The sequence below is a fragment of the Sciurus carolinensis genome, chromosome 11 (assembly GCF_902686445.1).
Source record: "Sciurus carolinensis chromosome 11, mSciCar1.2, whole genome shotgun sequence".
NCBI classification, from domain to species: domain Eukaryota; kingdom Metazoa; phylum Chordata; class Mammalia; order Rodentia; family Sciuridae; genus Sciurus; species Sciurus carolinensis.
Genome location: NC_062223.1, coordinates 92,611,461 through 92,634,690, shown reverse-complemented (window position 1 = coordinate 92,634,690; position 23,230 = coordinate 92,611,461). Strand labels below are relative to the sequence as shown.

The window sequence follows — 23,230 nt, the reverse complement described above, 5'->3', positions numbered from 1 at the left end:
TTAACATTTAATGAGAATATGGAGCATAGATTTTTCTGTTACCTTCTTTTTCATGAACTTTTTCTCTTGAGTCTTTCATTTCAGTGTCAGAGCCATTTCAGGTTTGTGATTGGAAATCCATATCTAAAAAGGAACCATTTGACATATATATCAGGTTACTTAAAGTCTTGCTACTACTCTTGGATTTGTTCTGCATAGACCTAACTGATCTGTATAAAGCTACTTCAAAAGTCAAAATGACCATAATCACTGCTAATTTATTCCATTAGGACTTCACCATATGGTCCATGTTTTTGTGTTAACATTAAGTATTTCTTGCACCATCACCCACCCCCACCAGTGCAGGAATAGTATCTGTATGCAACACTGAGCATTTTCAGAAGGCAATGGTCATACTCATACTGCACTATAAAGGTCACTACTTGAAAATGAATAAATGTTGTGTCCCAAGGCACACATTCTTTGTTATCTCCTGAAAAGCTCTCAAATACAATATCTCTGTAAGATTTATAGCATACATAACACCATCTTTCATGGGGCAAAGTTCATTCTGCTGGAGCATTCTTTGTTTAATGATTTTCCTTTGGAAATTTTGCTTGCAACAAAAAGCCCATGTGTAATGTGAAATAATCTACGGAGTTTTCAAAATTCCACGGTGTTTTCTATAAAATACAAACGCTTTACAAATAAATAATTTCATTGAGCAGAACTAATTAGGCATTATATATTGCAGCTATGTGTCAGGAATAGAAATTGTATCAATGAACCATTTCATTTGTTGAGTTTGACAATCTAAATTCTTAACTGCAATGATAAATGACTTCCTCAAAGTTAAATAGTAATTCACCTTACAATTTCCCTTTTCTTTTAAATGTTACTCCAGCATGAATACAGAGACTGTTGTTTATTAATATTGTGAACATCTACCATTTACTTTATTCAGTCTCAATGGTTATTCTGATGCAGTTAGCATCTTATCTTGTGTTGTATTACTAGTTATTTTCATGTGATATTTAAAATATTTAGGAGAATAAACACTGAAATGGCATAGAGTCTTTGGATAGTTCACCCTCTAATGTGTCTCTGAGAGAAACGTGTGAAACTTGAGTTCTTTCTTTTAAGAAATAATCACTGAAATGCTAAAGTGTGCTATATACTTTTTCTGAATGCTTTTACTGATGACTCATCTTGGCTTGTTTGGACCAAGAAATGCATCTGTCTTGGTTTTGTCTCCCTTACCTCTCCATATCTGTTCATCATCACTTAACATCTAAGGCAGGAACTCCAGAGATATGTCTTGGAAGTTCTGAAGGAGAGTCTTATAAACAAAGATCTTGATTGCTTGAAAAGTAAGAATGAAACGTGCCATTTTCCTAACATTACATATATGTTTTAACTTGATTTGAACATTCAGACAGGACACTTCATGAAAAAGTAATGAAACAGCAATATAATAGATAACGGTCTGACCTAAACCAAAACCAACCAAGGCTATATGAAACAGGAAAATGAAAGAATGAAAACAAGAAAAATCACTGTTTTCAGAAACTGAGCTATAAAAACATGAAAAAGGAAGAAAATAGGATTCAGGTTCTACAGTTCTTGGAGTAAATGCTACATTTGACCTACTGACCCAAAAGATAACAATGCCCACCCCGTAGGCAGTGTACCAGGCCCAAGGCTGAAATCACAAATACACCTCTGAGTAACTCTGTCTGGGAACTTTAGAACCTAACAAGGTCATGGTCGAGTCAGACTGTTCTTTTTCTTGACAGCCAGTGCAGAGAGCAGAACACAGAATTAATTTGTTCACAGCTGTGAATTTGCTGAATGTTCCTGTACAGAATAATCTGATTGTGATGGAGATGATCTGCTGGAAGCCCTACAAAGCAGGAATTACAGACATCAGGCCAGTGTGTTCAAGGAAGATTTCCTACAACTGTAGCCAAATAAACAGTACAAAGTATATGTTACTCTAATGGGATGGAGGGAGGAACTAAACTCATGCTATTTAAGTTATATAATTGGCAAGTGGGACTGGGTCACAGCCAAGAGGTAAATCCACATTTGTGAGACCAGTTGACTTCCTTTCTATAAATCATTCAGCAAGATAGGTGCTTAGCCTTTCTTTCCCTAATTGGGAAATGTCCAAATTTTTGGAAGAGGCGAATGAAAAGCTAAAGAATGAAAATAAAAGAATTTTTTATGGCCAAAAATCTTACTATTAAAATGTTAATAATAGGAGCACTTAAATTATATGATAGCAAACACACTTAAAGGCTATTATGCACCAGACACTTTTATAAAATTCTTATAAACAATAACTACTTTAATTTTATGGCCACCCTAAGGGGTAGATATCAATGAGGAAATTAATTATCAGTGAAGGTGGGAGCTGAACCCATGTAGTTTGATTCCTAACTTTGTACTTAAATGCTATACTGTGCTGACAATCTAAAAGATAAATAAATAGAAAAGTGAGAGAACAATGAGTGCATTATTTATAATTTTTGTTTGCATTCAGAAGCAAGAGACGATCTAAGAGAAAGTATTGATTTAGGAGGGTGAACATTAAGTCAACAGGAGGCTAGAGGTGCAGTGGAACTTTCCAGTAGCAGAAAAAGTATTATGCATCAGGGAGTTTGATAATTGTTTCATAACTATTGCAACTAGGTCTGTAGGCACTCTTGCTGCCTCAGGGATGGTTAGCCTACTTTTAACTCTGAACTTGTACCTCTACCTCAGTATACAAAATTCTGGAACTGTCAGGAGTGTAGTCCAGGTGACTGCCTGTGAGAAAAGTATCTCTCTTCATTTTCTTCCCTACCGAGAAGTAGGCTCTTCCATTGAAGAAGTAGTAGTGCATTTCTCCTAACACAAATGGAACAGAAGGCTTGCCCAAGAAGAAAGCAAGACTAATAACTAAGAGGAATGGATAGTGGAAAGTCAATATAATCCAAATGTTCCCTACAATGGACAAGTAGACATGCATATGATTTCAGTCATTTTATGTGCTATGAACAAAGCTGGATGGTGTAAATGAGCAGCTCGGCATGGTGCAGTTGTGTTTTAAAAAGTGTTTTCAAGTCAAACACACTCAAAGGATGAACTACTTAATCTCTGAGAACTAGGCTTCCTTATATTTTATTAGAGTTAGTAAATTGTGACTGTTGTACAGAGTAGCTGTGGGGATTAAATTAAGTAATGTGAAGTGTCTGTTAGTATACTCTGGGTGATTATTTCCTTCCTTCTTCAGTTCAGTTTCTGAACCCTTTTACACTAATGCAATTTAATAGAAAGTTACCTTTTATTGTGTACTCTTCATGCTCTTCACACTCTGCTAAGCTTTTCAGTGTGTTTCTTGCTGTAATCTTACAAAAACTCTGTGAAAATAGGATCTGTCCTCCTCATTTATACATGGAAATACTGAAGCTTAACGAGGTCAGTTGAGGTGTCTCACTGCTTGTAAGTGGGAGTGCTAAGATGCAAACCTACCTGCTCTAAAATCTTCCTTCTTGCTCCTCACCACCAATCACAGACTTAAAGGGGAAGCAGAGATTATAATACTGTGGTACAAGGATTATATTTTGCATTTGTTACCTGAATTTGTGATGTACCCATACATTTTCATTATTGCAAAATTGTATTTGTTTACTTAAATCAATGAAACTGAACCAATGATTTTGTTTAAACATATAATCATATTATAAAAATCACTTAACTCATTTATAGTATAGATATAAACATCTTATTTTCTAAAATAATTCAACAATATCATTAAAGAAAATTTAATCATAAAGAACTGAAATGGAATAAACTCATTAAATCTTAAAGAGTAATTGTTTTAGAATTGAGGTATGGAAATATTTTGGTCAACTATTTTTTAAATTGCTGAAGAGCTATTTCTAATTTTAAAATAAGTTGGTGAATTGAATTACAAGCTGATAGAAAATAGCATTCTCTTACTCCATCTTAAAATAATGCATCTATGTTTGCACGTTAAAATGAAAATATAGTGAGATGCAGGGTTCAACCACTTGCCAGGGATAGGTGAGGTTTATTCTCTCTTCCCTCTCAGTTGAATTCAGGTTGGATATATGAGAAAAGACTACAGGGTGGAAAGATACAAGTAGATTCCTGGGTCTCCCAAGAGTTTGCTGAGAAATCACAGAGACCTCTTGTACATTGGAGCCCAGTGTGGGGCCATGTTGAGCTCCAGGGCTCGACTGGGTCCTGTTTCTCTAGCTCAGCCAGGAGGAGTGTGGAGGATTAGCTCCAGCCCTCTTGGAACCAACTCCTCATTTGCACTTCCTAGACCACAAATGAGTAATAAAATTTTAATTCTTAAGCCAGAGAATATTTTCCATAATCTTTCTTTAGGAGTCCAGGTCATTTGACTCTCCTTTACTCCCTGTTCAGGGCCTCTTTGTAGCAATTAAGATAAGCTCCTGAACATTGTCCATGTTCACAGCCCCACACAGAGTCAGCTGCATACCGGACGAGGTGGGCAGGAAGGCGGAAGCAGTGTGATGGATGGCTGGGTCAGGTCTGAGAGACCCTTCTCACCTCCTTCTGGACTGTGGGTAGCCATTCTGGAGTAAAAGCATCTTTTCAGATGAGGCACCCAGGATATATCTGACTTCTGTTAAAGGATTCGACCTGCATTTCTGATTGGTTACTTAATTATTTATTTCCCCAACAAAGAATGCTCATATTTTGAAATATGAATAATATATTAGAAATAATATTTAAGTTACTAATTACTCTGATTTTTTTTGGTTTTCTGTATCCGTTTTATTTTTTATTATTATTTTTATTTAGCTTTTAATTTTTTACAGACTACATTTTGATTCATTGTACACAAATGGGGTACATCATTTCCTTTCTATGGTTGTACATAGTGTAGATTCACACCATTTGTGTAATCATACATGTACATAGGGTAATCATGTCTGTCTCATTCCACCATGTTTCATACCCACCTCCCTCTTATTTCCTTCTACATATGCTAAAGTTCCCCCATTATTTTCTCATTCCCCACCTCCCACTCTCATTATATATCATTCTCCATTTATCAGGTAAAACATTTGGTCTTTGGTCTTTTGGACTTGGCTTATTTCATTTAGCATGATATTCTGCATTTCCATCCATTTATTTGCAAATGCCATAATATTATTCTTCTTATGGCTGAATACTATTCCATTGTGTATATATACCAGACTTTCTTTATCCATTCATCTGTTGAAGGGCATCTAGGTTAGTTCCACAATCTAGCTATTGTGAACTGAGCTGCTATAAACATTGATGTGGCCGTGTTACTGTAGTTTACTGAGTTTAGGTCCTTTGGGTATAAACCGAGGAGTGGGATAACTGGGTCAAAAGGTGGGTCCATTCCAAGTTTTCTTAGGTTTCTCCATACTGCTTTCCAGAGTGGCTGCACCAATTTGCAACTCCACCAGCAATGTAAAAAAAAGTGTGCCTTTTTCCTCACATCCATGCCAACATCTATTATTGTTTGTGTTCTTGGTAAAAGCCATTCTAATTGGAGTAAGATGAAATCTTAGAGTTGTTTTAATTTGCATTTCTCAAATTACTAGAGATGTTGAACACTTTTTCATATATTTATTAACGTGTCTTCTTCTGTAAAGTGTCTGTCCAGTTCCTTGGCCCATTTACTGATTGGGTTCTTTGTATTTTTAATTGATGTCTTAAGTACAATCTTCCTGAAAGAATAAGCAGTAAAAACATAGTAGGCACCTGACAGTGTTAGATGCCTTCTGTGTGCATAAATCTGAAATCCTTCCCTTAAATGTTTATTTTCTTGCTTTTAACTAATACAGGGATACTTTTGCAACTTGAAATCTGGAAATAATTTAATGAAATAACTTTAATTTTCCAGCTATGATTATGATTCTAAAGCTTAACTTTTTTGAAGGGAACACTGAGATTTCTATCTTATTTACATTAGAGTAGACTCAACATTCAGTTACCTAAGGCAAAGTTTCAAGTTGCACAAGTGATTGAAAGTGTTGATTTCAGCCCAAATCATTAGAAATGAGTGATGAGCTTCTATTTGCTTGCTATGACTGTTATCTGTCAAACCTGTAAGCAAGTACAACCAGGTTGAAGTTGACAATCACAGTAATAACTGTTTTGATCTTGACCTATTCTTTTTTTTTCATTTTATTTTATTTTTTATTATTATTTTTTAGTTTTACAGACTTCATTTTGATACATTGTACACAAATGGGGTACTACTTTTCATTTCTATGGTCGTGCATGATGTAGGTTCATACCATTCATGTAATCATACATGTACGTAAGGTAATGATGTCTGTCTCATTCCACCATCTTTCGTACCCCTCCCCTCTCCTCCCTCTCATTTCCCTCAACATAATCTAAAGTTCCTCTATTCTTCTCTCACTCCCACCCCACCACCCCCATTATGTATCATCAGTCAATTACCAGGGAAAACATTTGGCCCTTGTTTTTTTGGGATTGGCTTATTTCACTTAGCATGTTATTCTCCAAGCTCATTCATTTATCTGCAAATTCCCTAATATTATTATTTTTATGGCTGAATAATATTCCATTGTGTAAATATATCACAATTTCTTCATCCATTCATCTGTTGAAGGGCATCTAGGTTGGTTCCACAATCTAGCTAATGTGAATTGAGCTGCTATAAACATTGATGTGGTTGCATTATTGTACTATGCTAATTTTAAGACTTTTAGGTATAAACTGAAAAGTGGGATAACTGGGTCAAAATGTGGGTGCATTCCAAGTTTTCTGAGAATCTCCACACTGCTTTCCAGAGTGACTGCATCAATTTGCAACTCCACCAGCAAGGTAAAAGTGTACCTTTTTCCCCACATCCATACCAACATCTATTACTGTTTGTGTTCTTGATCATAGCCGTTCTAATTGGAGTAAGATGAAATCTTAGAGTTGTTTTAATTTGCATTGCTCTAAGTACTAGAGATATTGAACACTTTTTCATATATTTGTTAATTACCTATAGATCTTCTTCAATAAAGTGTCTGTCCAGTTCCTTGGACCATTTATTAATTGGGTTATTTGTATTTTTGGTGTAAAGTTTTGTAAGTTCTTTATAAATTTTGGAGATAAGTGCTCTATCTGAAGTGTGTGCGGAAAAGATTTTCTCCCACTTTGTAGGCTCTCTTTTCACATTCTTGATTATTTCCTTTGTGGATAAAATATTTTTTAGTTTGAATTCATCCCATTTACTGATTCTTGCTTTGATTTCTTCTGCTTTGGGAGTCTTATTAAGGAAGTCTGATCCTAAATCAACTTGATGAAGATTCCAATCTACTTTATCTTCTATTTGGTGCAGGGTCTTTTGTCTAATTCCTAACTCCTTGATCCATTTTGAGTTGAATTTTAACGAAGGTGAGAGACAAAGGTTTAATTTCGTATTACTGCATATGAATTTCCAGCATCATTTGTTGAACAGGCTATGTTATCTCCATTGTATGTTTTTGACTCCTTTGTTTAGTATGAGGTAACTATATTTTTGTGGATTTGTCTCTGTGTTTTCTATTCTGCAATTGCTCTGACTGTTTATTTTGTGCTAATACCATGCCATTTTTGTTACTATTGCTCTGTAGTATAGTTTAAGTTCTGGTATTGTGATACTTCCTGCTTCATTCTTTCTGCTCAGGATTGCTTTGGCTATTTGAGGTCTCTTATTCTTCCAAATTAAGTTCATGATTGTTTTCTTTATTTCTATGAGGAATGACATTGGGATTTTAATTGGAATTGCATTGAAACTGTATAACACCTTTGGTAAAATGGACATTTTGACAATATTAATTCTGCCTACCCAAGAACATGGGAGATCTTCCATCTTCTAATGTTTTCTTCATTTACTTTCTTCAGTGTTCTGTAGTTCTCACTGTAGTGGTCTTTCACTTCTTTTGTTAGATTGATTCCCAAGTATTTTATTTTTTTGAGGTGATTATGAATGGAGTGGTTTTCCTAACTTCTCTTTCTGAAGATTCATCACTTATGTATAAAAATGCATTAGATTTATGCATATTGATTTTGTATCCTACTACTTTGCTGAATTCATTTGTTAGTTCTAGAAGTTTTCTAGTGGAGTTTTTTGGATCCTCTAAATATAGAATCATGTCATCATCAAATAGTGACACCTTGAGTTCTTCTTTTCCTATTCATATCCCTTTAATTTCTTTCATCTGTCTAATTGCTCTGACTAGAGTTTCAAAGAAAATGTTGAATAGAAGTGGTGAAAGAGGGCATCCCTGCCTTGTTACAGTTTTTAGAGGGAATGCTTTAAGTTTTCCTCCATTTAAAATGATGTTGGCTGTGAGATTAGCATAGATAGCATTTGCAATGTTGAGGTATGTTCATACTTATTTTTTCTAGTGTTTTAAGCATGAAGGGGAGCTATATTTTATCAAATGCTTCCTCAGAATCTATTGAAATAAACATAAGATTCTTAACTTTAAATCTATTGATGTGATGAATTATATTTATTGATTGCCAGATATTGAACCAACCTTGCATTCCTGGGATAAACTCCACTTGATCATGATGCACTAACTTTTTAATATGTTTTTGTATGCAATTTACCAGAATTTTGTTAAGGATTTTCGCATCTATATTCTTCAGGGATATTGGTCTATATTTTTCTTTCCTTGATGCATCTTTGTCTGGTTTTGGTATCAGGGTGATACTAGCTGCATATAAGGAGTTTGGAAGGGTTCCCTCCTTTTCTACCTGGAATACTTTGAGGAGTACTGGTATTCGTTCTTCTTTAAAGGTCTTGTAGAATTCAGCAAAGAATACATCTGGTCCCAGGCTTTTCTTCATTGGTAGATTTTGATGACTTCTTCTATTTCATTGCTTGAAATTGATTGGTTTAAATTGTGTATGTCATCCTGATTCAGTTTGGGAAGATCATATATCTCTAAATATTTGTCAATATCTTTGATATTTTATATTTTGTTGGAGTAGCTTCTAATTATGTTATATATTTCAATGGTGTCTGTCGTGATCTTTCTTCTTCATTATGAATTCTAGTAATTTGAGTTTTCTTTCTCCTTCTCTTTGTTAATGTGGGTAAGGGTTTATCAATTTTGTTCACTTTTTCAAAGAACCAACTTCTTGTTTTTCAATTTTTTGAATTGTTTCTCTTGTTTTAATTTCATTTATTTCAGCTCTGATTTCTGTATTCCTGCTCATTTTGGCTTATTTTTGGTTTTTAACTTGACTTGGTTTCTCCTTTGATTGACTTATCCTTTAGGGTTAGTCTTACCTTTGCTGACTTGTATGGTTTTTCACTTCCTTCTCATGAAATATTTTGCTGAGAATGTTCTGTAGTGCAGGCTTAATATTTAAATTCTTTTAACTTTTGTTTATTGTAGAAATATTTTATTTCATCATCAAATCTGAAGGTTAGTTTTGCTGGGTATAATATTCTTGGTTGGCATCTATGTTCTTTCAGAGCTTGAAATATATTGTTCCAGGTCCTTCTAGATTTTAGTTTCTGGGCTGAGAAATCTTCTATCTGTATTGGTTTTCCCTTATATGTAATCTGATGCTTTTCTCTTGCAGCCTTTAAAATCCTATATTTTGCATGTGACGTATTTTAATTATAATGTGCCTTGGTTTGGATCTGTTGTAATTTTGTGCATTTGTTGTTCTGTAAGCCTCTTATATTTGATTTTCCATTTCATTCTTCAGGTTTGGAAAATTTATTGATATTATTTTGTTGAACAGGTTGTTCCTTCCTTTGGATTGTATTTCTGTGCCTTCCTCAATCTCAAAAATTCTTAAATTTGGTGTTTTCATGATATCCCATAATTCTTGCAGGTTACATTCATGATTTCTTACCATCTTCTCAGTTTGGTTAACTTTATTTTCAAGATTAAATATTTTGTCTTCATTGTCTGAGATTCTGTCTTCCATGAGATCTATTCTGTATGTGCTGTTTTCTATTGAGTTTTTAATTTGGTTTATTATTTATTTCATTTGAAGTTTTTCTGTTTTTTTTTTTTTTTTTCAGAATCTCTATCTCTTTATTGAACTGCTCTTTTTCTTCCTGCATTTTCTCCTTTAACTGTTTATTGGAGTGATCTTGCATTGCCTGCATTTGTTTTCTTATCTTTTGCTTCAGGAATCATCTTAATTATGTAGATTCTAAACTCCTTTTCTGCCATTTCTACTGCAATGCTGTCATTGAATTTTACCAAAATAGCACCTTGGTTTGTTAGGGACACTTTCTTCCTCTGTTTTGTCATATTGTTTCTGTATATTCCCCTCTAGCAGTGAAGATCTGAGATATTTCAGCTTCCTACCTATAGGCTTATTGTGACCCTGCAGTTTCTAATACCTTTCCTTTGAGGGGAAGATCAATATTAACCACACACAAAACAAGCAATATGCAACCCTACACCAGAAGGTTTCTATAAAAATGTTAACAGCATTGTAATAAACAGATAGGATGAGTTTGTTTATTATCGACAGTATAACCAATAGGCTTGTAATGAGCTCTGCAACTTCTAGTGGTAGACGAAGAAGATGGTGAGGGGTGTAGAATGTAACTGTTAATGGAATAAGAAGTGAGTAATAGAGGTACCTGATCAAGGGAAATGTGAGAGCAGGATCAAAAGAAGTTGGTCTTTAGCATGAGAAAAGGGAGAAAGAATCCCCAAAGAAAGAGGTAAATAAAAGGAAAATAGAGTGAGGGAAAAAAAGAGATATAAAAAATTAAAAATTAAAAAATAAAATCTGTGGTTCACAGTCTTCCACCACTCAAACCTCCCAGTCCTCTCTATCTTGATGTGAGTACAGTACCTGTCAAAGGGCCTCCAGTCTCCTGCAGGTATCTCAGAATGGGAGCCACCCCACCCAAATATGGTGGCCATGCCCTCAGGGATAATTCAAAATGTCTGCACCAGCCTCCAAACACGCTGGGGAGCTGCAGTGCAGGCACAGAGTCCATGCTGGGTGCCCAGGTCCAGAAGTGTATGTGAGTGCAGATGTTTCCCTATTCTTAAACTGATAGTGGTGGGTCATCAGAGGAGGACACAGCACATCTGCTGTACAGGAACTTTGCTGCACACCAAGAATCCCTTAGCATCTTTGCCTCTGATCCCCTGTGTGTACCAGTTTCATACAGATTCCTGAAGGTGAAAAACAGAATGTTCTATAGCATAAACCTTGTTGTTGGAAAGTAAGGATAGTAGGGGCACAGGAAGTTGAAGAATTTATGCATTATTTTTCCCAGAGTATATTTTACCACAATAACTTTGCTTAGGTTCTTAAGATGGCAGGTCAATTATTAGCTTGCCAATTGGGAGACAACATATTTTGATCATAAGTAAAGCACACTATACTCTTTCTTGAATATTGAAAGCCACGTCTTTCACAGTTACTGGTCGAAAAATGCATTGGCAAATACATTGTTTATTCTTTCCACTTTAGGATCCCATCTATTCATGTCCATTGATTCAAAATTGAGCATTTAAATTTAAATTCCTAGGAATACAAAATAAATTAATGGGGGATTCATCATTTCACTCCTTTCAATGTTAAGTAATTATATAACCATCTGTGAAAACTTTATCTGTATTTTTACTAAAGAATCAGCATGAAGATCACAATGCATGTAGTTTCATTCCTCATGGAAGAGCTTTGGAAAGATAAGCTTTTTAAGGGAGACACAGATTTTTAGGATGCCTAATCATTTTAATGACATGACTCTGTTTTCATTTATTCATTGAAGTAGTGAATTGTTTTGTGGTGTTGTTGTAAATGCATACTCTGAGCTATTCTGAGACTATCACCTCCTTCATATGTATGTATTTAAATAGACATGTTCTCTCAGTATACTTCCATGTGCACTATGTATGTGTATATGTAGATATGTACACTAAAATATGTTGGTTAATTAGATTTTATAAAGTAAATTTTAATCTGTAATGAAGTCAGACAGAGGATAAGAAAAATTTGCTTAAAAAAGTGAGAATTTATAATTTACATGTGATTCTGACACTTGCCTTGTATTTTATGAGGCAAAACACTTAGATTTTCAGAACCCTAATTTTTTAACCTGTGAAGAGTAGGTTGCCCTCCCAAATTTCCTGGAGTATCTTGAGAGTCTAATGAAGTAACATGTTTTTAAAAGTGTGCTATTATTATTATTATTACATGTTTTTTTAAAAAAATTAGTGTTTCTTTGGTCTTAGTCATTTTGAGGAAAATGTTTCTAAAATTGTCTGGTAGTATGCTAACTCACAGTCAGAAATTTGAAAATAAAATACTATCAACATAAATTTTCAGTACAATGTTGATTAGTATTTCCTTTGTATGAAAGCTCCCCATTTAACTGACTTAGTCTGATTCTCTGGAAGTAGAACCTGAGATAGGGATTCCCATGCAAGTAATATTTTGAGGAACTTTGAAAAGTAAGATTAGCAACAGGGTGAGTTCAGCCTTAGACTGGAGCATGAATGGCACCACAGACTTGTGTCATTTTGGGGTAAGGTGCCTGGTTAGACATTGGTATTTCTGTACAAGCCAGTCCAAAGGTGGGTATAACCTTACAGGTAATCCTCAACTGCCTCAGTGGCAGTCCATGATCAGGTGAATTCCAATTAGTGAGGGCAATGTTCAAAAGGAAGGCACTCCTATGAGTTGGTAACAGCCAACCTTTATAGGAACTGAAGAATCAGGTGTCTGCCAACTGGCAGGGTCTGCCAAAGCCACCTAAACCCTCTATTGAGTCAGATCATATGACTCCAAGATGAAAAAAATAAGGCTGCTCAGCAAGGATAACTACAATTTACCATGATTTAGATATTGGCCTTATGTTTGCTCTGAGTCAAGACACCTAGACTTTCAGTTCCTTAACTTTTTTTAATGCCTCATTTAACAGATATAGGTATTAATACCATAAACTATTATATGTCACTTACAGATTTTGAGTAATACTTTAATTACACACGTACACACACATACACACACACACACACACACACACACACACACACACACACTTACCCTCTTCACCCAATACTTATCCTTCTGTTTTCTGCTTTACAGAATCCTGGTATATCAATGTTATTCTAGACAGTGAAGTTCCATGAATGATGAAGTAGTCAGTATCTCTGTAGATGAAATTGTGGCAATGATTCAAGAAAGGACTGTGTCCTCCATCAAGTGAAACTGCTTAGACAGTCTTTGTTTTGTAAAGGAAAAAAAGAAAACTCCTCAAATAGTGGCCCAGTATGTGCCAGAATTATACCCATTTTTCAGAGAAGAGAAAATAGCTGGAACAGAAGCCAAAATTGTGAACACCACTAGATTATACTTAATTCACTGTTGTGATCTTCCACGTCCCACCCATTTCCACTCTGTTCATAACCAAGTAGGATACAATCCACATCCCTGATTCTTCCAGGTACTTTTGGTGACAATAAATTCTGTAATCCACTAAAAAGTATGATACTGCATTTGCCTGACCATTTCAATAAGAAGGGGGAGTTCTAGTGGCTTGAGGATGGAGATACTTACATTTTTCACTTCAGTTTTTCTGGGTATCCAGAGGAGTACTAGTCTCAGAGCAGGAATTTAATAAATATGTGTTGAAAGGTTTCTTACTATAAATTTCATAAAGAGACTTAAGACGTCCATTTTTTTTTAGCATGGGTTAACACTGAAGCAGCTTTCAGGTAGGCAACCTAGGACTAAACAATGAAAACCTGACAAACATTTCCAGCCTTCATTTCTTTAAAGCATCTACACATCAACAATTTCAGTATGATCTACTCTGATAGGTTGTGTTGGTATAAAATACTGTTGTTATTTTCCATATACAGTCTTCAAATTTTAATAGATACAAATAAATAGAATCTCGATTTCATTGCATAAATCTCTATCTTCCAAGATGTATTTTATAATTGGTCCCTAAGATTGATTGGAATTCCACTCTTGATATGCCTCTGTGGCCTGTGAAGAGGAGGATGGATGAACTTAAAAGAAACTGGCTTCTTTTGACCTAGTAAATTTTTCAAAAAGAATATTTCAGAATCTTCGAAGTGACTAAAGTATCTTCATTGGGCAGAGGGGAGAAGGCATTCACTGCCATGGAAAATTCCGGTGCTCCAGCACTAAAGACTTCAGAAATATTTAGAATATTTCACATTGTTCTGACCTTTTCATGCAAATTCTTAAGAAAGATGTTTCACTTTTCCCTCATGCATGTCCTGTGAAATTAACTTAAATGAAATTGTTCACATACAGGTCTGTATTTTGCACTCTGTTTTTAGCTTTCTTAACCGTGTCTTTACAGAATCTGAGGAAGTGTTGGTATAATCACTGAAAGTCCATAAACTTCCATTTTAGTATATTGTGCCTTAAGAATGCTTATTCTCCTAAACTGTTAAAGTACCACTAGAAACAGAAGCCACCCTGCTTCCACCTACGCCCAACACAGTGTTTATTGTCTTCTTTCCTTTTGAGGACTCTTCTCCCCTAAAGCTTTAATTTTCTGGTGTCCACAACTGATCATTTACTGACAGTTTTGCCTTTATGTTTAAGGGATGATTTACTTCAGACTAGCCAAATTTTCACTGTTTTCTTCCCAGGTAAACCAAATAACCAATTCAAGATTTGAGCATTTTCTTGAAACTCAACCCGTCTGGTAATGACACTGATGTGGATGCAATTTCTCTCCTTAACTTAAGTGGGAAGCACTGGTTTGAGGTGGTATCAAGTAGTTCAGGAGATGAAGCTGAAGTCTCGGAAATTTGGTTGAGGCAGAACTAATGGGGTTGAAGTCTTGCCGTGTGTGAATATGTGACTCAGGATACAGAGTGCTGTCCACAGCTTCCAGCCCTAGGCCTTCAGTGCAATGGGCTGGACCTTGATGAACCTGGGCACAGAACTCCATGTCACTAAATCTTCAATTAAGCCTTAGTTGTTATTAAAATGACCCACTGAGAAATCTATGTCTTTGTGTCAATTCTCACATTTTGAACTTGAAAGGACCATCTATTTGGCTCTCTACAGCTACCACAGCTTGAGGAGAGGTGCCATCACACTCACTTGACTTTGTGGAAAGGAGATAAAACTCTTCCTTTTGCCTGTCTTGGGTGTCCTCCAAAGAGAGTGAGGCACCCTTCTGACAAGGTCCAATGTAATTATCCTAGTAAGTGCTGAGGTGAATTTTCAAAGGCAAAAGATGTAACCATACTAAACAAATAATTGGTTACATAAGAGAAAGTTAGCATCCAGATTTCCTCATTCTTAGTCCAAAGATAAATTTTCTAAACTAGGCTCTCTTTGAAGTTTGGCTGAATTAGCCCTGAAGTGGTTTAACTGGGTTTCTCGAAATGCACATTCAGGAAGGCGACTGCCTACAATCAGGGTCATGCTTTCAAACAGTCTTAGGAACAACTAGCTACGTCAAGCAGTTTCACCTCTCTGAGGCTTAGTCTCTCTTTCTTCAGCATGATAATCAAAAGATCTATTTTCTAACTTGATAAGCTATTATAAAACATAGAATATAAGAAGATATCCAGGAATGATTCATCATTTAAAAGAGTAAAAATTAGGGGCAGGAATTCCCCATAACCTGTTTGCATTTTAATGATCAGTTTCCATTCTAATTGGTATATGCCTATCAACTTGTTAAATATTTTGAATATTGCCCTTCTGCATTCCACATATATATGCATATATAGATGTAAATGAACATATCATATATCCTACTACATTCATTTTATATAATACAAATATATATGTCAACATACATGTTATTATATATCACTTATTGACAACACAATGGAGATAGAACATGAAAATCACATTGTATTTGAGGAGTAATTGGTTTGTATATTTGTTTCTTTTGTTTTTTGTTTTTGTTTTGTTTTGTTTTGTTTTTTTACCTCAGATGAAGTAAACAAATATTGACTAGTTACATTTATCCAAAGAGCTATTAAAATGCTCCCCTTGGTTGTACTTTATCAGTTTAAAAATCACCATTGAATTGTTAGCCTTGTAGAGAATTATGAAGATTGTAACTCTTCCAAGAAATTGGAGTGATAAATAACATAATTTCAATTCAGAGGTATAGCCTCATATTTAAGATTAATTATCTCAAGTTAATCATAGAAAATTAATGGACATTTGCCACTGATCACAGCTGTTTTTTTCTTTTTCCCCTAAAAGAATCTTGTTGTTTATCTGAAATTCTGATTTGATGGGCAGCTGCCTCACATGGCGCTAGGTTGGCAGGTCTTCCTGGTAGGAAGGGGTGATGGGAATGAGGCAGAATTATAAGTCTGGGAAGGTAGGCCTAGGGGACACAGACTGGCCAGTTGAGTCTTGACCTGACCTCCATATCCTCCTCACGGCTGCCTCATGCCCAGGGTGTGCTAGAGATAAGGATAGCGACTCCCACCCAGGACTTATGAAGTCGTGTGAGTCAGAAGGTACCTGGGGACTGGAGTCTTGAGTCACACACTCAGCCCTTGCAGCGCCAGGAACTCCTTGAGCGATTTCCTCTTGGACCTGGGAGTTTGGCTCAGAGACACTCTGTGTCCCTTCAGGTACAGACACCACAGGGGCAGCAGCAGTGTGGTGACCCCTGAGCTGTTGCTGTGGCCTACCCTGGTGTATTCATCAGAGAGGGGTCCCTGCTGCAGTCCACTGCAGGATCAGGAGGCACAGGCGCTTGTCCCTAAATAGTCTGAAAGTTGACAGTAAAGTGAACTAAAAGTACGGTATTTTCTTTTCTGTCTTGCTCTGGGATTTACTGTCCTCTATGGCTTTGAGAAACATGACTATCAGCAGGACACCACTTCCTGAAAGAAACAGAGGGGGAAGGGAGCTTCCATGTGGACAGGACTCATCCCAGCCGCTTCCTCCCTTTCCAGATGGTTCATTCAAACCCAGACAGTGGTACTATTGGACACACCAAACTTAAACAAAACCTGCGATCCCAAATGGTACGCTCTTCACTGGCATGGATACAGTTGTCAGAGACCCAAGATGCACTCAGGCCATAGCTATCGACTCTGACTTACCCAAATCCTTGAAGCCATGTCTACTAGCAGGCAGACTTTTCTGTTGTTTTTTTAGGATAAGGAGTCCCATCAGAGTACCAGGTGCTACACTTCTAATTTATTTTGAATCCTTTGCCTAAAAGTCCTTTGGTGGGAACTGGTTACATAGAGCAGATGCCACTGTAGTGAGTTGCTGTATGCTGCAGGGGACAAAGACGAAACACATTCCCAAGACAGAAGAGGCCACCAAGATCAATGATGAAGACACAAAGCAAAGTACAGAGCTTATTGTTGACTGTGGGCCACTTGTATTTAGCAAAGTGGACATAAGGATCTATGTCCATATGTGCACTGAACGTGCTGGAGCCAAAAGCAGACTGGACAGTGCAGAGGACACGTGCACAGCAGTTATATCTTGAACCAGGTCAACAGGCTACCTATGAAAAAACTTTTTTTAACAAAAATTGATTCTATTCCGAACTAGTGTCCTGTCCTCCCAGGTGTCCTCCCACTCTCATGCGTGAGTGAGTCCCCGCCTCCCTGTCTGCCCTCCTTGCCCATCTGTCTGTGCCTCAGCTCTGCTCTAGGTGGAGCCCAGGATTGTGCAGGTGCTCTCTCTCCCCAGAGCGCCTTTAACTCCCTGCAGATTCTCTGTTTTCTGGCAAAAGTCATGACGCAGGTGTGAATGTCACTGGCTAAAGGGAGGGAGTCTGGCACTTCCCCTCCCTCCTGGCACCAGTGGCCCACAGAACATTTTTCAAGGCCTGAGTTCCAGTGTGAGTATCTCGGACCTGCCCTCCTTGAAGATGGTGTGAATAATTTGCTCTCTTGTCTCACTGACCTTACCCGATTCATCTTCCATCTCACATAGCAACAGGCTCCTCTGTGGCACCATCGCGGCAGGGTGGCTGCACCCCTGGACCAGAGCTCTTCAGTGTTACTGGATCTGTGAGGGTTTAGGAACAATCTTCCAACTCCTGTCCAGATTGCTGGAAGACATGGTAAGATCTGTACTAGAACTTTCTGAGAAAGCTCCCTCTTCCTGTATTTATCCACAGTGAAGTATTGCTTTACTTCCAGGAGGCATTTTCCCTGATTTGGCCACCCACTCCAATTTCATGGTAAAAAGTCACAGGTGAGGCTAAGTGCTGTGAGCTGACCAGCTCTCACCAGTCATTTCTGGGCCACCCTTCATTACTTCTCAGCCAACGCACAGCTGGTTGTATGGAGTTCAGAAGCTCCCTGGCATCCCCAGCTGCACAGGCCCATTCCAGAGCAACCCCATAATCCGATTGTGTGGAAATCAGGTGGAAAACATGGATTCTTCACTAATGTGACAGGGGAGCTTGTTTCCACCTTCTCAGAGTTGACATCCATACGTGGATTCATGGTGACGTGAAAACTGCACTACTCACTTGGCTGTGCTCCCTTGGGCAAAGGGGCAGCACCGTAAGATTTTGTAATTAACAAAACAGGAGTAAAAGTAACTGTAATGTGTGAACTCCAGGTGATTTTCTCCTTTAGTCCAAAACTCACTCCTGTGGTGAGCTGAGGATGTACCTCAGTGGTACAGCACTTGCCTGAGGCCCTGGGTTCAATCACTAGGATTCACTTCCTGCTAAAAATAAAAGAACAGTGTTTGAGGGATTGAGTTCAATCTTTCCTCCCCTTCCATCATGTGTGGATTCAGCAACAAAGTGCTTTGAGGTTGAACTTGTCAGTCTAGAGACCTGGAGAAGTTTAGTCCTGCTAATGAATTTCTCAGTCTTAGGCATTTTGCTTCAACAGCATGAAGGAAGCTGGTCACCGGGATTGGCTCCATTCTTATTCCTATGAAAAGGACAGTTTTACTGTTTCTAGGATTCTTGGCTTCCACATTTTGTCTTTTATCACTTTGAACATATCAGCCTACTCTCCTTTGCATTCCAGGGCTTCTTTGATATTTAAAAAGTAAATATCAGTCTTCTTAACCCACTGAAGCAAAAAAAAAAAAAAAAAAAAAAAAATCTGTAATCCTTTCATATTCTTATTCTGAAAAAGGAAACAGTTCTGGAAGCTCCAAAGGGAGATGACCACTGGGGGTTATGTTCAGGCATGACTAGGCCATTTCTTGCTCTGATCTCATAAGGAGCCATTGTAGGGAAATTTCAAATAGTAGGTATATAAGATGGTGGCTATGACTGGGTTTTTGTCCATAAGTACAGGAAGTTCTTGGTGGTGACCTGTCAGACTCCCAGATATTCAGCACATTTGGTGGTTGGCGGTTGGTGGTCGTGATCTTTAGATATTGTTTCTTTTTTTTTTTTCCATTTTGTCTTGTTATTATTATTCTTTTAAGTTAGCATCCTTAGTTGGTGTTCCTAATTAGGATGTATAGTGAGAGTAGTCAGACTAGTGTAGTGTTATAGGGACCCAGATTCTGCAATGAGCCAGCCTTCCTTGACCACTACAAGGTCCTGGGAATCACTGGGCATGGTGAGTTTGCCCAGGTAAATCTAGCCCACCACTGCTTCACTGGAGCAGAGGTGGTGGTGAATGTTCTGAAGATGGTAATGCAGAACATCTCAGTCCTCTCCATATCTCATATGTTGAAGACTCTGGAGTACCCCAATGTGACTGAGCTATTTTAGTTTATTTGGACCCAGAAAAACATGATCATCATGATGGAGCATGCAGCAGGAGAACAGCTACTTCAGCACATCACAAATGGTGGCATGTTGGAGGAGGAGACCTGGAAACTTCAGGGGGATAGCAAGTGCTGTGGGCTACTGCCAGGAGAAGGGTATTGTACACCAAGACCTGAAGCCAGAGAACATCATGGTGGATACCAGAGGCAACATTAAACTCATTGATTTTGTCCTCAGTGCCAGGTTCATGACTGGGCAGACGCTGAATACCTTCTGGGGTATTCTCTCATACCTCATCCACGAAATTATCCTGTGGAAAGAGTATGAGGGCCCCCCAGTGGACTTCTGAAGTCTGGGTGTCATTCTGTATTTTATATTGACAGGGAGTTGCCTATTTAGGGGGACCGAGCTCAAGAGATGCTGATGCAAATCATTCTCACAAGGTACCACATCCCTCATTCTGTTCGCATCAAAGCACGAAGACTCATCTGCAAAATATTGACTGTGAACCCCAAGAAGTGACCCACACTAAAGAAAATCTTACAGCTGAGGCAGGGTAAGCAGTATGTACCCCATTATTCTACTGAGGCACTCCCCAAACACCCAGACCTTGCAATAATGACAATCCGGTTTGACATGGGTTTTGAGCCATACAAAACCTAGTGTCTCTGACCAAGAGAAAGTTTGATGAACAACGGTTATATACCTGATACTGAAGCACCAGCAAGGGCAGGGGTTAGAGTGCACATTCCAGGGGAAGCCTGTGCCTCTGTGGGTTATGCCTTGTCCATGCTCCAAGGACCTTTCTGTTGTCCTTGTCCCCACACAGAGGGGAACCAGTGAGTCTACCCTTCACATCTTCCCCTTGCCCTGTGAATATCAGCTGCATGAGGAGGCCCAACAGCCAGGGAAGAAGGGCATCAGAAGTCCAGCCTGCCTGCCATTCCTCTCTGCTTCCTGCCTGCAGGGGCCCCCACCCTCAGCAGTACCTCCCAGTCTGACTCTGAGTTCCACATGTCCTATCCCTCCAAGATCTTTGTTAGGTGGTCCAGAACAAACAGCAGTAGATACCTCCACAGGAAAAGACCCTGGCAACAGAAATGGCTGGAAGCTGGTGAGGAGGAGGATGACTACTTGTGTCCAATGACTGTGCTGCTGCATGCCACGTGTCAACAATAAAGTGGCTCCAGTGACAGAGAGAAGAAACCTGACAGTTTGTATCATAAAATTTTTGTTCCGACGATTAAAATGTAGGCTCATTTAAAGTAAGGTGGAGCCTGAAGTTGAGGGCAGTGACCCATAAGCCATCCTAAGACCTAGACCTCTGTGCCTCCTCTGCAGTGTAGATAAAGACTCACTGACCTTGAGCCAGAATAGATAGAACTCACTTGTCTTGAGTCACTGTAAAGCGTTAACTTGCTCTGACCTAGTGCAGACAGATTTGGTCCCCTTGCCCAGCGTGTAGTGAATCTCTCCCCTTGAGCCAGTGTAGATAAGACTTTTAGTTGGTGAGCTAGACCAGGAGGAATCCCTCCCTGAGGGTTGTGAACACGGTGGGTGACAACTGTTGGAGAAATCAACTCTGAGAGGGCCTGGGTGACCTCAATGTTCTATGGCATCATCTTCACGATACTGTGTGCAAAGAAGGAAGAGATGGGCCACTGGAAAGGGGCAGACCTGCCTAAGGGGACCTGGGCACAGGTGAAGGGACCCAGTGCTGGGACAGATAAGGACAGTGTAGAGAGAGTTGTGGAAAGCATTGCAGTGCTGGGAAGGAGAGACACAGGGACTGGACTCTACACCTGGGCAGTGATGACATGCATGCTTGTGCCCAGCTCCCGCATGGCGAGGTCCTCTGACCCATTTGGAAACGTTCTTCGTTACTCTGACTGTCATGCTCTGTCACTTCCTTGTTGACAGGAGATCCTCTGGAAGATAAGCATTAGGATAGATAGTAACTCCTAAAGTCGCTGCATGCACGGGAAGACACTTCTGCAGGTCTCAGGAGACCTGCCGTCCACACACTAGACTGGCTCATTAGCACCATTTGAACCTGGGTGTTGGACGTCCCCCACCTCAGTCCATTGCTTGCATATCATTGTCCATGTCTTTCCTTCCATTATTTGGCTGGTCTGTCTCACAGCAAGGGTCTTGACCAGGCTCCTGGTCTCCAGCTACTCAACACTCCCATAGGTGACCATTGCTAGACTCAGGACTATAGACTGTAGAGCTTGATGCAGACACAGAAAAAGGAGCTGTAACCCAAGGCCATGCTGAACCCCAGGGCCTCCCACTGGTGATAATTGGCAAGAACAGCTTCCTCCATCTTCTCAAACACAGCGCCATAAAAAGCATTGTTCTGAATCTCTCAGCATTCCCCATGCCCCACAGACCAGGGATCAGGAAGAACACTGTCATCTGGGAGGAGCATGAACGCCACAAGCAGGAGGCCATGATGCAGTAGAGGTGGGTTGCTGCACCCAGCACTTAGAAGGCTCTCCTGCCTGTGTAGGGGGAGATCTTCCCATACAACAGGGAGCAGAGCACAGTGGTGGAAGAGAAGCAGATCATCATGCACCCAACACACTGCAGACCCAGGATGCAGGTGGTGAAGGAACTGGTATATTTGCTGGAGAGGAATCCTGGCTGTAGTCCGCTGTACATTGGCAGCAAGATCAGGAGGCACAGGCACTTGTCCTTAAAGAGCCTGAAGGTTGATAGTAAAGTGAACCAGTAGGGCAGGGGTGCTCTCTTCTAGGCCTTGTTCTGGCATTCTCTGTCCTCTGTGGCTTCCGGAAACATGGCTATCAGCAGAATTGCCAGGATGCCTCTCAAGGTGTAGATGCCCAGCAGCATGTAGATCAACTCCTGGGAGGGGTGGGGTACTTTTGGTGGGCACTTTGGCCAGCTGGCAGTTGTAGGCCCCGCAAGACTTGAGATGCTACTCTGGGGTGGCCTCTGCATTGATGTTGACAAGCTCATCGCTGAGCAGGCAGCAGAGGATCATGAAGGATGAAGGACATCCCAGGGACTTCTCAACCTCTGATAACACCTGGTTCCAAGGTACTGTGGACCTGGAGAACTGACTATGCCAGGGTCCCACCAGGAATACAAGTGTCAGGGGAGAGGACAGCCACAGGAGACATGACAGGGGCCTAAGGCCCCAGATAATCTTGCAAGCAAAACAACAGATGTTGAAAGCTCATGGTCTGAGTCTGGGAGGATCATGGAACTGGGGGTGTCCAGAGATGGTGGGGGAAACCACCCAGGAGCTGAGGAAGAACTTGCAGGACCTAACAGGAAGCTGTGATTCTCATCTCTCAAAGGAGAGTGGCTTCCTGCAGCCATGACCAGAAACGAGCTTTGCGGCATTCTGTAGCCTGAGTAGGACAGACAGCAGTCTTGACTCAACACTGACCCCAATTATCTGAGACAGAACTACCACTAATGTCTATATGGGGAATGCTATATTGGAGGATCACAGCTTTTTTGCTGTGGGCAATAAAGAATAGCACTGATTACATACATGATATCAGGGTATCTTAT

The 23,230-nt window shown here is 39.1% G+C and overlaps 1 pseudogene; it reads right to left on the bottom strand.

Moving 5' to 3' along the window:
* Positions 1 to 21,708: 21,708 nt before the first annotated feature.
* LOC124959630 (protein unc-93 homolog A-like) lies at positions 21,709 to 22,666 on the bottom strand (annotated as a pseudogene).
* Between the last annotated feature and the right edge of the window lie 564 nt (positions 22,667 to 23,230).